At 36.8% G+C, this 7,912-nt stretch overlaps 1 long non-coding RNA gene across 1 annotated transcript; it reads right to left on the bottom strand.

Annotated features, from left to right (window-relative positions):
- Positions 1 to 3,885: 3,885 nt before the first annotated feature.
- LOC111439902 lies at positions 3,886 to 6,220 on the bottom strand. Its single transcript, XR_002709880.1, has 4 exons — positions 6,066 to 6,220; positions 5,894 to 5,990; positions 5,554 to 5,625; positions 3,886 to 4,047 (listed from the first exon to the last, which is right to left on the bottom strand). It is a non-coding gene; the product is annotated as an uncharacterized LOC111439902 (long non-coding RNA).
- Between the last annotated feature and the right edge of the window lie 1,692 nt (positions 6,221 to 7,912).

The following is a 7,912-nucleotide window of genomic DNA, read 5'->3' as shown; positions in this document are numbered from 1 at the left end:
ATATGCTTCAATGAAGATGTGGAGAAAAGGTTATCAAAATAATCAAAAGATGTTTCAATTCATGCTACATTGAAGAAGAATAAAGTTTGATTGTTGTAAATTTTGGGTGGGTTATAATTTAGAGTTATTGTGTTTTAAGACTTTTTATTTAATTTCGGTTACATTTACATAATGGCTAATTATGGCCATAAAGTGTGAATGTTACAACTTTTGGAATGCCTTTAATAGTTTCATTTTGAGGCTATATAAAGCCATCTATGTTGTATTTGTAATCAGACTTAGAAGATATATCAAAAGAAGCATTTGTGCTTTTCTTTAGCCAATGGCTAAGTTTCTTTGCAACTCTATGTAGTTTAGGTTGCATGTAGAATCATTCAAGCTCGACATGATCAATCTTGCTTGTGGAGTGATTCGAATCTCAATCAAGTGTCCTTGTCTTGAGATATTTGATCAACAAGAATCATTAAAGCTAGACATGATCGATCTTGCTTCTGGAGTGATTCGAATCTCAAACAAAGTGTTCTTTGCTTGAGATATTCGATCAACAAGGTAATCCGAATCTTATTCCCCTTGTATTGATTCCTTATCTTATCAAGATCAATACAAAGTAGGATCAAAGAAAGGAGAACCATCAGCAGTCTAGTGTTGAGAAACAACCATGGGGTGTGGACTAGTTTGTTATCGATCAATTGAGCACGAGAAGAAATCTCGAGCATATTTTAACTGACTAATAAAGAGACCATCAAGAGTGAGTGAAGCTTCAAGACCAAGAAAGTAATTGAGAGAATCCAAACCCTTGGTAGCAAATTCAGAATGAAGCTTGCGAGGAAAGCTGTTGTTGCTGGAAACAATAATGTCATCAACATAAAGAAGCAGATAGATAAGGTTAGATTGCTAATGAAAGACAAAAAGAGACGTGTCAGCGCCACTGCAAGAAAAATCAAGTGTGAGAAGAAGTGAGCTAAAATGTTGAAACTAGGCATGAGGAGCTTGCTTTAAGCCATAGTGGAATTTCTTTAAGAGACAAACGTGAATGGGAAATCGAGAATCAATATACCCTGGAGGTTGTTCCATATGAACATGTTCAATAAGAGTGTCATTGAGGAAAACATTTTTGATATCAAGTTGCCAAAGAGGCCATTTATTTGTGACCGTATTAGAAAGCACAACACGGACAGTGGTAGCTTTGACAACTGGACTGAAAGTGTCAGTGTTGTTGAAACCAGGAACCTAAGTATAATCTTTGGCAATAAGACGAGCCTTGAAACGCTTGATGGATCCTCAGGTAAATATTTAATGCAAAACACCCATTTAGAGACAACGATGTTGGTGTTGGCAGGGCGAGGAACCAAAGTTCAAGTGTCATTATGTTGTAAAACTCGAATTTCTTCATCCATGACAGTAACCCAAGTAGGATTCTTAGCCACAGATTTGAATCTTTTTGGCTCAGTGGATGCAAGAAGAGTAGAAAGAAGTCCAGATGAGCCCAAAATACCAAGATTTGTTGGATGACGAGTCTTGAAGATACCAGCCTTGACTCGTGTGATCATAGGATAAGAGATCAAAGAAGAAGAGGAATCAGCAGTAGGTTCAATAGAGGTTGAATCCAAAGTTGGAGGGTGGAAAAGAGGAACCTGTAAGAGAAGCATCAACCTGCACAGACTCATCCACAAGATCAAAACAAATATCATACGGGAATGAACTGATAGAGGAATGTGCGGTGAAGAAGTTGTATGGAGATGAATCAATATGGTAAAGATGCAGTTCCAAGAAATTTGAAATATGAAGAGAGGAAAGAGGTTAGGCCTGGGAGCTAGGGATAGCAAGAAAGTGAGTTTCATCAAATTGAGCATGGCGGGTGATGTATAACTTAGTGGTGGTGGGATCAAGACAATGAAACCCTTTATGAGCAAGACTATAACCCAAAAAAATGCAAGGAATGCTGCAGGGAGAAAGCTTGTTGGGCATATAATCACGCAAGCAAGGATAAACACAACAACCAAAGGGATCAAAATTGTCATAATGCGAGAGTAGCCGTAGAGGAGTTCAAAGGGTGACTTGTGGAGTAGGCAACCGGTTGATAATATAAGCTGCAGTGCTGAAGGTGTCAACCCAAAAACGAGGAGAAAGTTGGTAGTGAGAGAGAAGGGTCAAACTAATCTTAGTCACATGACGATGTTTTCTCTCAGCCTGACCATTTTGAATAGGTGTATATGGACAAGAGAGTTGAATGACCTCAAATATTATCGTATATATATATATATACCCTAAATATTAATCTCAAAATATTGTTCTAATTATTATATAGATTTTTAGGTAAAATTTTAAAAAAATTTGATTATATAGAGTTTAAAATATAAAGGTGAGATTTGAGAATGATGAGTTTTTCTTTTTTTAGATATTTTTATTTAGCTTAATGTTAGACCATTCATGGATCGTTCTTTTTTGTTTTTTATAGCAACTTTACATAAGTCATACTTTCAAAATACAATATTAAATATTAAAAAGTAGCATTTTTTATGTAAAATATTATGGATTTATTTGCCATTTGTGTAACTTCACCAAAAGAATAAAAAAGAAGTAAAAAAATTTGCAAGACTTATGCTTTTCTACCTAAAAATATGATTAAGAATTTGAACTTTTCTAGGTATTTCAATTGAAAAACACATTTTCGATAAAAAAAAAAATGTTGGTCTTTGCATCGGTAGAACTTTGTGAGAGAAGACGTCGTATGCCTAGACAAGAATCGACACATTTGTTAGCAACATGCTGGAAGCATTGTCGTATGTAGCTTTTGCCAATGTCTTATACCTTGTTTCGACGAAGGTCTCTATTGACGCATCTATGAGAACGCTTCGATAGAAAGTGACCTCATATGTTATCATGATTTTTACTTATTAATATAATGATTTTTACTTAATAATAATAAAAAAAAAAATACAACTTATCAATATTAAGTCGAAGAATAGAAATTTTGATGAAGTGGGAGTTCTTGGTAAATTGTGGTGCATTTTAGGTTAGTTTCACGGTTATGTTTTTTATTTCAATAAACATGATAGGAATCTTTGACCTTAAAATAAATATTGAGTATTTTTGTTCATAGCTTGGGATTGACGAGATAATGTAAATGAAGAATGGATTACATCATTTCCAAGGATACATTAATTTGTTGGGGTTGGTAGGACTATAGTGCAAGGAAAGGCCTTGGTCTCCGACGGTCCAAATGTAGTTATGATCCACATATTGATCACGAAGCCAACTTCATTACTCTGGCCATAAAATATTACCAAAACAATATGATTAAACATAATAGGCTAAGACACTTCATTTTATTTTTCTTTGGAGATTTCTCACTTTTTATTGAGTACTTAGACAATTACTTCTATGCACCAATTGAAAAGTTGTGAAATTTTATTTTATTTAAAGGCCTTTATTTCTGCCCATCATCTATTTATTGACTCCAATTTCAAAATTATAAATGAGTTTTTATCTATGAATAGAATAATATGAATCCACTGGTTTATCTCAATTTGTATCTAAGAAATGATATGTTAAATGAGTTTTTATCTATGAATAGAATAATATGAATTCACTGGTTTATCTCAATTTGATTAGAATAGAACCTTTAATCTCACAAAAGTGCATTTTTATTCATAAAATTATTATTGGAATTGAATGAAAGTCATATTTACATCATTTCCAATGATACATTGTAACCACCCGAAAATTTTGAAGGTCTCAAGCCACGGATCGTTACTCAAGAATGTCAAAATAAGAAAAATGCGTAAAATTTAAAACATTTAAACACGTGCATGTAATTTGAAATTTAATTAAAGTAGTAATGAAAATTTTGTTTTTTATAAAGAAAAGAGAAAAGACCACTAAGATACAACGTCGTTCGGACAACTAATTAAAATACATGAAAGGCCGGATTTAAAGGTAGGTACAAAGAAACTCAACTCAAATGTGATGGAACTCTCTATAGCCAACAGCCCCCTGTGCCTCCGCCCCCTGTGCCTCCGCCTCGATCGCTACATCAATTTCCACCTGAAAAGAAAGTTGGAGTAGCAGGGTTGAGTATATAAAATATACTCAGTAAGCAGCTTGCTGGTAGTTCATATTTCGTTATTAAGTCTTATTAATCTTGTTCTCACGTTCGGTATCTTATTCTCCCATCGGGATTCATTTTCCTGTATAGGCTTCTTCCTAGGTTACACCCTAAGATTTCTCATTCCACTCTCTTGGTTCACGGTCTTATCTGGACCTCCAACCCTCGGAATATTCTTAGGTTCTCTAGGTCACCTGGTTAGTCGCTTCTGCTAGCCTCTCATCATTGTCATCATATCTCAAGCACTTGAGGCGTGACCTCGATGCTCAGGGTTCATGCATTCTAAGACTCGACCAACTCTCAAGTGTACCACTGTAGACCCCTGCCACTCGTGACAGGTTCACTTAAAGGAAACTAACTAGCAAACTCCCTATAAGTCCCTACAAGGTACCATCAACAATAAAATGGCCAGTTCTATAGTTACGCGGACCCCTGACGATCGAGTCAGGTTTACGATTAGAGGTTAGTTGGTGAACCCCTAATCATCCCCAGATCACCGCTAATATCATATGCATGAACAGTAATCCTCGACCAACTCTAATGTACCAACATGGACCCCTGTCTCTTGTGACAGGTTCACTTAAAGGAAACTAACTGGCAAACTTCCTATAAGTCCCCACAAGGTACCATCAACAGTAAAATGGCCAGTTCTATAGTTACTCGGACCCCTGACAATCGAGTCAGGTTTACGATTAGAGGTTAGTTGGTGAACCCCTAATTGTCCCTGGAGAACCGCTAATATCACATGCATGAACAGTAATCCTCGACCAACTCTAATGTACCAACGTGGACTCCCTATCACTTGTGACAGGTTCACTTAAAGGAAATTAACTGACAAACCTCCTATAAGTCCCCACAAGGTACCATCAACAATCAAATGACCAGTTCTATAGTTACGCGGACGCCTAACAATCGGGTCAGGTTCACGGTTAGGGGTTAGTTGGCGAACCCCTAAACGTCCCCGGATAACCGCTAACTCACAGGCATGAGCAATATCACCTCGACCAACTCTAATGTACCAATGTGGACCCTGTCACTCGTGACAGGTTCACTAATAGGAAATTAACTGGCAAACTTCCCACAAGGTACCCTCAATAATAAAATGGTCAGTTATATAGTTACGCGGACCCCTGACAATCGAGTCAGGTTTACGGTTAGGGGTTAGTTGGCGAACCCCTAATCGTCCCCAGGTAACCGCTAATACTGTAACATGCGTGACAGAGGCATAACTTAATCACCTACTCATGGAAAGCTAGTCATGAATCTCCGTTCATAAGGTGGTTGCATACGCGTTTCAGTAAAGTTTCAGCGAACATGCATAATCACATTCAACATGTATCATCTCAACTCATTCTATGCTTAAACTTCTAAAACATACTTCTTATACCATAATTTCATGCATACTAAGAGCATAGCTAAATCCAAGGTTCCAAGGTGCCACTTACCTGAAAAGCGTGACACTTTTTGTTCCGATTTACGTCTTTAGTCCAAAACTTGCCAAACTCCTCAGATAATTCCTCTGCATTGGTGCAAAAATGGAGAATACAATGAAAACGATGCCAAGATCGGAATTAAAGCGGGTGAGTTAAATCAAAAGGGCCGAACCGACCCAATTGAGTCGGGTCGGGTCGACTGGACCCCGGTTCACGCGCCCGTGGTAGGCAAGGCGGGACGCACGCGCCTGCATTGGCCGAACGCAGGCCCGTGCTGGGCCACGCGAGGCAGACGCCCCCGCAAGACGTGGAACCATCGTTTTCCCTTGACCCTCCTTTCTCTTTCACTCACCTCTGCATGCTTGTCGTCGCCTCATCCTCTGATTCGTTTCCGACACCCACGATCCTCCTCAAATCTCATAGATCGTCCTCCCGCATATACATAACAACTGAAATCGGGTCAATCCCATGAAGCTTAGGGGATGAATCTAACGGTAGAAGCTCTCAAAAACCCATGAACGTACCTTGGCATTCTTCCTTCGTTCGACTTCCCTCCTCGGTTTGTATCCATCCGAAGTCGACCGCCGAACACCCGTGGATCTAAAGCTCAAGTTTCTCCGGCGAGCGTGGGTTGGGTTTCAATCTCCTACCTCCGGTGCCTTCTCCTTTCGACAAACGGCAAGCCCCCTTAAACCTACTCTCACCCCTTCTATTCCGTCTCAGATGAAGGATGGGACTTTCGGAGTGACTGATTGACTGCGCCTGTCATATCCTTCTTTTCTCTCTCTCTTTTTTTTTTTTTCCTAATATTTTGTTTTGTTTTATTTTATTTATTTATTTAGTTATACCTCCTTTGGACTGCTGGGTATTACATACATTAATTTGAAGACCTTAAGAATTTTTAGTGTTACATCAATAAATTTTGATGGTATTGAGAGAATACCTTGGTCTCCACCTGCCCAAGTGCACTTACGATGAATGCATTGATCACTAAACTAGTTCCCTTTATCTGGCCGAAAAAAATCACTGGTAACTTGTCTATATTTACTGCTAAAATGACACAAAAACAATGTAGATCGCCAAAAATTTTCTTTAAAACTCCAGTTGTAATTATCTCCAGTGCGGAGTACATGCTCACCCTAATCATCATCCTTTCACTTGCAATGTAGATCGCCAAATATTTTAAAGTGAAGTTGTTGACGTTGAATATTGTCATCACAAATATAATTATATAGTATATATATATCCTAAATATTGACCTCAAAATATTATTCTAATCCTATATAGATTTGTAGGTAAAATTATAAATTTTTTGATTATATAGAATTTAAACTAAGAAGGTGAGATTTGAGAATGATGATTTTTTTTAGATATTTTTATTTAGCTTAAAGTTTAAGGACCATTCATGCATTAATTTCATGGGTCGTTTTTTTTAGGTCAACTTTATATAAGCCACACTTTCAAAATACAATATTAAAAAGTAACATTTTTGATGTAAAATATTATGGATTTATTTGTCATTTGTGTAACTTACCAAAAAGAGAAAAAAAAAATTAAAATTTTATTTTTATGATTGTTATGATTTTCTACCTAAAAAAAATATGATTTGAACTTTTCTAGATATTTATGTCGAAAAACACATTTTCGAAAAAAAAAAAATGTTGGCCTTTGCATCGATAGAACCTTGTGAGAGAAGAGGTTGTATGCCTAAACAAGAAAAGATCACATATGTTAACGACATGCCGGAAGCATTGTCGTATGTAGCTTTTGTCGACGTCTTATACCTTGCTTCAATGAAGGTCTTTATTGACGCATCTATGAGAACGCTTCGATAGAAAGTGACCTCATATGTTATCATGATTATTACTTAATAATGGATAGAAAGTACTAACTTATTGTTATTAAGTCAAACATGAGAAGTTTTGATGAATGAGAACTCTTTGTAAATTGTGGTGCATTATACGTCAGTATCACTATTACCCTTTTTATTTCAATAAATATTGAAGAGATGAATCTTGAACCATAAATAAATAACAAGTATTTTTATTTACAGCTTAGGATTGACGAGATAATGTAATTGAAGAATGGATTACATCATTTCCGAGGATACATTAAGTTGTTGGTGTTGGTAGGATTATAATGCAAGGAAATGCCTTGGTCTTCCGCTGTCCAAATGCAGTTATGATCAACACATTGATCACTAAGCCAACTTTGTTGCTCTTGCTAGATAACATCACCAGTAGCTTGGCCATGTTTGTTGCTAAAATTGCACCAAAACAATGTTGTTTGAAAAAGATTTTCTTTAAAGCTCTAGTTGTAATTGCCTCCGACATTGATGACATGCTCGCCCAGATCGTTATCTTTCAACTTG

Source organism: Cucurbita moschata, unplaced genomic scaffold (genome assembly GCF_002738365.1).
Source record: "Cucurbita moschata cultivar Rifu unplaced genomic scaffold, Cmos_1.0 Cmo_Scf00115, whole genome shotgun sequence".
NCBI lineage: Eukaryota > Viridiplantae > Streptophyta > Magnoliopsida > Cucurbitales > Cucurbitaceae > Cucurbita > Cucurbita moschata.
This window is presented reverse-complemented; position numbering and strand designations above follow the sequence as displayed.